Here is an 8,347-nt window from a genome sequence, read left to right as displayed (position 1 = left end):
TTTGCAAGCGGCAAGTGATCGTCTACATCCACCACGAGATCTGATCTCGTTAACGCTTTGCGATCTTCAAAGGTATGTTGATCTTCACCTCGTTGCTACCATCTTCTTGATTGGATCTTGGCTTGTTCTTCGTTCTTGCGATAGGAAATTTTTTGTTTTCTATGCTACGAATCCCAACACAAGAACTCTTGTTAGTGGTGTCGATTGTAACGGCCCCGGATATACCCTAATAGATTTGTTTGTTCTTTTTCTTTTATGCATCATCATGGCATCATGCATCATATCATCCATGATTTTTAACAAAATAAAATTATTTTATAAACCCTTCTTATTTCATTTTAACCTCTCATATGGTTTATATAATAAAACCCCTTTCTCCTTCTCGTTTAGCAAAACCTAAAAACCAAACTACAAAACAAAATAAAATTATTATTTAAAATATTTTGTTTATCTCTCACCCATCTCTGTTTGAATCCAAAATCGAGTTTTATTTTGAACTTGTTTGAAAACAGTTTTGAAAATCAGCAAAGGAGAAAGAATTTTGAAAATAAATCTAAAACCTATCTATCCTGGGCCCTCCTCTCTCTTTTGGCCCATCTTCTTCTTTCTTTTCTTCCCACTGTGGCAGCCCAGCTCTTCCCTCCCTCTGGCCCAGGCTTTTCCCCTCTCTTCCGGCCCAACATTCCCCTCCTTCGCAAAGGCCCGTACCCCTTCAGTCGCCCCTTCCCGTTTCTTTCTTTTCCGTCCTGCTCTTCCTCGTCAGCGTGGAGAGCGACAGGAGCACGGGGACGACGTGCTCGCTGTGCCCACCACCACTCCTCCCCTCCCTCTTATCCCCTCGAGCCGAGGCACCCCTGGAACCCTAGCACTCACCTTCTCCCTCTCCCTCGCACCGCCAGCAACCTTCCCCCCCTCTCTTTTCTTCCTCCCTGCAAGCTACGGACCACCACCGTGAACTCCTCACCGTCGCCCCGCCATACCAAACCACCCCACTCTATTCCGAGGGCACCGGCGGGTGCGCCTCGCCCTCCTCTTCCTCCTAGCATGTCGAATCGAGCCGGGAGAGCTCCTATGCTTCGCCATCGTCATCGTTCTTCCTCAGCACCGGTGGTCGATTTCTTCGTCTCCGGCCAACCTCGACGACCTCCGGCCAAACCAACCATGTCTTCGTGCTCCAGGTAAAGTGGCACACCTCCCGGACAGCTCTTCCCCCTTTCTTTCTTCTTGGATCCCCCGTTTAAACGTGACGCCAACCGCCGCCGATGCAGGTCCCATCGCCGGTGCTTCTCCGTCGACCTATAGTGTGCGGCGCCGACGGGACACAACGAGAGCCCCAAGTGCTGCTCCCTGGAATGCCGCCAAATGCCGGCACGCATCCATGCCGTCTCCCCGTGATCACCCCCGACGCCGTCGTCGATGATGTGCACGCATGGTTTGCCACGGTGGTGGCCACGTCACCTTCCGGCCCCACCTGTCAGCCTCTCCGGCTTGCCTCCCCCTCGGTGAGAAAACCCCACCGGATCTGGATCTAGGAATCTTTTAGAAAGCCTCCTGCCAGCTTTTGTTTCCTAACCGTGGTCCTTGCCTTGTCAGCAGCCACGTCAGCATCTCTGGCCCCGCAGGTCAGCGACCCAGGCTGCTTCTGCCCCGGTGAGAAAGCCCCAGCATCTTTCCTGTTTTCTGGAAAATAGCAGAAAATGTTATAAACTTGCAAAATCAATATCTTTTAATCTGTAACTCGAAACAAAAAATGTTATATATGAAAATTGATCATAAAAATGTGGTGAACATGAATATGCCATCTATTAATCTGTTTGCATTTCGCATCATGTTGCGTCTTGGTAGTTGTGCATGTTCACCTAATAAGAACCACGGAGTATTTCGGAACACCGCCTAGGTTTTCCCCTCTCCGTTTAACTTTGAAGTAGCTCACCCTTGCCATGCTACTGCCCTGCTAATCCACCCTTAAATTTGCCGATAGAAATGCAACTCCAACCTTAATTTGTTTGTCCGGGGTTTCGACTCCGATTAATATAGATAAGTTGTATCGCATCGTCGTTGCCATGCCAAGCATAGCATATCTTGATCATGCCGGTTCTTCTTCCATAGTTGTAAGTTTTGCATCCGTTGTTTTCTGTAGCATTTGTTTCTTCCCGGATAGGATCGCGAAGTGGTGTTGTGAGATACGACAAGTCCTCCGGATGTTCCTCGGCAATCTTTAACAGGCAAGCATTTCCACACTCTTGTCTCTGCAAGAGTCGCTCACCTATTTTATTTTGCCTTCTCTCTTATGCTAGCCTTGAGTTGCGTTCTTGTCACGTGTCCTATCCACTTGTTACCTCAAGCAACCCATATTGCCACCACCACCCTCCTACAGCTGTTGTTTGGTTATCGGGTCTGCCTTGCGAGTCGTAGTGCATGCTAGTGCTGTTATATCTCGTTCGCCATTGTTATCTTATCGGATTATCTGTTGGGGAATCATGACACATTGTTTATGGATATATTTGTTGGACATACACATGCTTTACTTAATGTTAACAACTAAAATTGTAAGAAGAGGCATCTGTGAGCCCCTTTGCGAAAGCATCGGAACTTTGACTCACTAATGTCCCCTAGGACCCGTGTTCTTGTTATCTGTTCCGAGATTGAGCGCTCTACCCATGCGTGGGGACGATTATCGGGACCCCCCCCCCTCACTCATTACCTTTTCTCAAGTCAGTTGAAAAGGGGTCACAACCTTGGTTTTATTTGCCTATGCCATGTATGCCATGCTTTACTTACTGTTGCCTTAGGGTTTTTATATTATGTTGCCTTCGGGTGTTTAAATTCTGTACTGTACCCCGTGGGACGTTTAGCGAAGCGTGTGGTTTGCACTCCTAGCCGCCGACGCAAACCCTGAGTCCGCTTCGGGGTATGGCCGGACTTCGATACGGGTAGCTTAGTCGGGTGGCCCCCCTAGACTTTCTTGTTGAACTCGGAACGATCTTCTTGTGAGACATCCACCTGTCGTAAGTGGGTCGAGCATGCGTATGGTTACATTTGGGCAACCCCTGCAGGGTGTACATCTTATCGATAAGCCGTGTCCACGGTTATGGACGACTTGAAATTGTATAGCTCGATCATATAACAACTTACACCTTTATGTTGCTGTTAATAATTTGCTAATAACTTGCGTAGTAATATAGCATTACTACAACGGTTACCTAATAAAACTTGTCAACCGAGTGAGTGCCCTTGTTAGTACTTCTTCCTTCGTGAAGAGGGAACACATCGGTTGGGTTATGTTTGCAGAGTATAGAACTGTTAGTTTATGCGCTCTCTCACCTTCTCTGATAGACGAATGTTGTAGAGTGTCTCTATAGGTTTTTAGTGCTTGCGCGCTGCCGTTTAACCCCACCATATTGCCTATGATGTTCCTCTTGCGTCCTCTAAGTCCCCTGCGTATGTATGATTCGGATCTTTGTATTGTATATTTGTATCTTGGCTCGTTGGAGTCGTTGTTGTAATATATGTTTCTTGTGGGTTGTATTGTAATCCTGTTGTAATGTTACCGCTCGTGTTAATTCCTCTGGCATCACATGTGTAATTCGTTGCGCACGTCGTGTCGGAGGGCGTCTCTGAATCGATATCGTGCGGATTTTGGCGGGATCACTGGAATCCTCATGGTACCGATTTCGGGGCGTCACAGAGCACACTGCACAAAGCACGAACAAATTGGTCGGAGGGAGAACAGACCGCAGCCGCCGGATTAGCTTCAGTACTCAGTCGGCCCAATGACCTCGTCCGAGATAGCTAGCAAGGACGTCGCCCCAGCGACTCCAGAACGTCGCCCGCAACGACGAAGGACTGCCGGAGCTCATAGAAATACAGAGCTCCAACAGCCCCGAACGGCCAGGGTCAGGTCCAGGCCCGCCTGGCCCAGAACCAGCCCGAATGCAACCGGCGAGAGGCAGTAGAGGCGGCGCACCGGGCATGCAACCACGCACCCCTAGCCACCCTCAGATCGAGAGGATCCGACTGGGCCCTGCCAGGACCAGATCTGAGCCCACAAGCCCAGATCCGCCCAAAACCGCCGCCGGCCAGAGCACCCTGCCATCGGGCGAGGCCACGGCAGCGCCGGTCGCAGCCCTCACGGCCCCCAACGGCCGGATCTGGGCCAGTCTGGGAAGGAGCCGGCGAGCCTCCTCGCGGCCACGACGGGATCTGCCTCGTCGAGCCATCCAAACGCGCGGGGGAAGGGAGATCCGCCGCCGCCAACACCACCGGGGCTTTGCCCGGCGGCTCGCACTGGCGGCGGCGGGGGAGGGAGGGGCGGGCCTGGGTGGGGGAGGAGGAGGCGCCCTGCCCGCCCGACGGGGGGGGGGGGCCGACGGGAGCGGGTCCAAGGAAAAACTTCCCTCACCTTGGCTCCTCACAGCGAGCGTGGCACGCATATGGGCCTCCACCGAGCTGGAGAGCATCGACGATGCACTTAGCGGTGGCACCGGCGGCGATCGCCAGGTGCACGTGTTTCCTGTAGCATCTCCTTCCACTAGAAACGGGAGCAACCTAGAACAACCCCCCCTGAACGAGGAGAACTAGGCGACGCCTAGGCCGGAGATGCTTTCGTTGGATGGCTTATAGCAGCAATGCCGCCAAAAGCCCTGCTTGCAGCTCCAGCAAACAGCCGTGTCGCTTGCAGCACCTTCGTCTTCCGTTGGAGCATCTGCGCACCGCATCCAATCTCCCGTGGCACCGCCGCCAACCTCCTGTAGCACTTAGCCTACCGTATGTAGCTCCGCCGCCTATCCTTCGCGTCCACCATTAGCAGAAGCACCCCTCAAGCTCGCAGCTTCGCCGCCGCTGGTAGCAGAGCCCGCAACCAAATGTAGCACATCCAGCCGCCGTCGGTAGCAGAGTCTGCAGCCGTATGTAGCAGAGCTCGCCGCCGTATGTCGCAGCGCCCGCCGCCGTTGGTAGCAGACCCGCCCTGGCTGGTCCGCAGTTTGTAGCACAGCCCACCGTCATATGTAGCAGAACCCGTTGCCGCCGGTCCACCATTGGTAGCACAACCCCCCGCCGCCGCCATTGGTCCTCCGTTTGTAGCACAGCCCATTGTCGTATGTAGCAGAGCAGCCGCCGTTGGTAGCAGAGCCCGCCACCGTTTGTAGCACAGGCCGCCACTGTTGGTAGCAGAGCTGCCCACCACTCGCAGCACTGCCGCCCCGCCCTTGGAGCACCCGACCGCGGACTCGCCTCAGCGCCTTCGATCATAGGCAGCCGCTCGCAGCACCACCGCCAATCCTCGCAGCAGTGACCGACGCTCGGAGTGGGCAGGAAAAAAGGGTAGAACGAGGGAGGAAGGAAGGGGAAGTGGTGCATGGGAGGTGAAACAAGCCGGGGAAGGTGGCGCGTGTGGCCGCATGGATGAACAGCAGCGGCATGTCCGCGAGTTCTCCTAGCCGGAGGCGATGGCGACGACTAACGCGATGTAGAGGATTTATTTGGGAAGGACATGAGAGAAGAAAGGGATAAGGAGGAGCAGGCACGTGGTGGGACCCACAACTTCTGTGGCAACACGAGGGGGTATGTCGTTGTGGTGAACAGACAGATGCCATGGGATGGCTTGAGTTGGGGCCGAATGTGCGCTAGAGGATTCGGGGGAGGGTTTCCGGAAGGATAGCCGGATGCTTTCCTGACGAACTTGGCCTTGGCCAGAGGTAGAAGAAGAAGATCACACGAACTATTTCCCCTTCAGATCTCTCTATTCCTTGATCACAAGAGGTTACAGGTTTCTGGATACACGTAACACGCTATAGCTTACAAGATAAGACGTTGGATCGTACCCACGCAAGGGGGTGATCCCTCTCCTTATATAGGGGAGAGGGTGGCTTACAGGGGAAGAAACCCTAGGAAACCCTAATGACATCTTTGACTAGACAAACTACTTTACAAAGCCACTTTGGCTACCGGCGACGCCGGTATCTCTTTAATCAGGAGCGGTGACATCCTCGGGTACCTTTTACGTCACCTTCTGCTTTAGGCGTCAGGGCTTTGTTTAAAGCTAAAGTGCTTCGCTCATCCTTGTCCTCTAGCTCTCGAGAGAATCTTTGACCAGCCTTGCCGACGTGCTACAGTGTAGCCTGTACCGGTATGCCGGTACCTTCTTAGCCGGTTCCGGTATACCCCTCCTGGGATACCGACATGATTCACTTTGCATAGAACCAACTCTTGTTATCCGGAATAACTTTTAAACCGGTACTTTGATGGCTCAAACCATCCGGTTTGGCATGCCTTTGGCATACCGGGGGTCATCCCCCCAACATTAGTCCCCAAAGCTGGTATAGTCCGGTGGATCCTATCCAACGGACCATGCCAGGTTCTCATACATTTAAGATACCGGTTTAAACCTTCCGGTAACCAGTTCAAACCTTCCGGCGTCTCTGCCGATCTCAGATTAGGTATAGTCCAGCGGATTCTATCCGATGGACCATGCCAGGTCCTCATCCCGAGCGTACCGGATTAATCCTTCCGGTTTCCATTTAAACTCATCTGGCTCCTTGCTGAACTTACGTTAACACCACATCTTTCCGGTATGTTTGTCATTAAGACCTTCCTCGACGAAGTCGAGAATTTCTCGGGTACAGTGCCTGTCAGTGACATGCGCACTGTGCCTGGTGCGACAGTGTCAGGGGTCATTTCCCTTCGACTTCTGCGCCAGCACTTATGGCACCACACCGGATCCTTGCTGCCGTTCCGGATCCGTGTGGCATCCCTGTGGCTTTCTGTTTTCCACGCGTGTACCATCGCGCCACGTGGCGGCCCACGAGGTGAACCGTCGTGGCCCAGCGGTTGCCGGCCCACGACCTCCTCTCTCTATTTAAGGGGGCGGTGGTTCCACTTCGTCTCCTTCCCCGCAGTCCCCACTTCTCACGCGCCCAGAGCACTTCGAGCTTTTGCCCTCTGCACTCCTCTCACCGCCGATCGCTGCCAAGGTCCACCTCTCCGTCGAACCTCGCAAAGACGTCCCGCGGAGCTCTGCCCCGCAGAGACTCACCGTAGATTCTCCGCCGTTTCCACCCAGAGCGCCACCCCGGCAACTCCTCCTTCTTCCTCATCTCCGTTCATCTTCGCCGCACCTCCGGCGACCGCCGTCCTCAACATCCTCCGCCTCAGGTTAGCCTCAACGCCTCTACGCTCTCTTCCTTTTGCCTTCCAGTTCTTGGGCCGATAGGGTATTTATCTCTTCTTTTCTTTGGTTTTTTTCTCTTACTCGTAGATCTTCGCGAGCGGGTAGATCCGGGGAAACCTGTTTGTAGGTAGACTTGAGCTTCTTTGACCGGTATGTCTTCCGAAGCTTATCTTTCCGATTCAGCCGGCAGCAGCCACCACAGCGGGGCCTCCGACAAGCTCGAAGCAGAGATCGACCGGATGAATGCTTCTTCCTCTGCTCCCGAGGCCGGAACCGGAAGGGGTCAGGAGGCCAGCAGCTCCAGCCAAGCTTCCGGTGCGAACCGGGCGGCAATCACCCGCGGAGCCTGGAAAGGTTCTGATGTAAAGCAGCCGGAGATCGACTGGTTGTACCGCTCCTGGAGGATACCGGCTGAAGTATCTTGCCGGATTCCGCACGGCGAGGTGGAACCCGCGCCTGAACCCGGAGAATACGTAGTTTTCTCTGCTCACTTTGAGCGTGGTTTTGGCCTTCCGGCCTCTAATTTCGTCCGGGAGTTCCTCGATTTCTAAAACTCCAACCTCATCATCTTCCTGGCAATGCCATTTTTTATCTTTCTTGCTTTGTTTCTTTCATGGAGGCCTTCATAGGTCTCCTTCCTACAAAAGAAGCTTTCGCTCGCTTCTTCGGCCTTCGGATCAACTCGGTCCAAGGCAAGAACATTCCCAACCCTAAACCTCCGGTTCAGTGCGGCTCTTGCATTATCAGCGCGCGCCAGGGGAGCCCCTTCTTCAAATTCTCCGGTCTGGAGTCATGCCGGGCCTGGCAACAGACCTTCTTTTACGTGAAGAACAAGAGCGCCGCTGATTTCATCAACCTGCCGGCTTACCTCCCGGGGACGCCATCAAAGGCCAACTGGACGTTCAATCCGGGGAACAACCATATCGAAACCAACCGGATTGTTCGCTTTCTGGAGAAGCTCAAGAAGGACACGGACATCTGTTCCGATGATATCATCCGGGCATTCATCTCACGCCGGGTGCTCCCTCTCCAGCGCCGGGCTCACAAGATGAGCCAGATGTGCGGCCGCCGTGATCCGACCAAGATCACCAGCTTCCAATTAAGCAAAGAGGACGTAGTCCTCAAGGCTAGGCAAATTTGCCAAACCAACATGCCGATGGACTGGGAGTGGGGCTT

The sequence above is a fragment of the Lolium perenne genome, chromosome 6 (genome assembly GCF_019359855.2).
Source record: "Lolium perenne isolate Kyuss_39 chromosome 6, Kyuss_2.0, whole genome shotgun sequence".
Taxonomy (NCBI): Eukaryota; Viridiplantae; Streptophyta; class Magnoliopsida; order Poales; family Poaceae; genus Lolium; species Lolium perenne.
The sequence above is the reverse complement of the archived record's forward strand: the minus strand, read 5'-3'. Positions refer to the sequence as shown.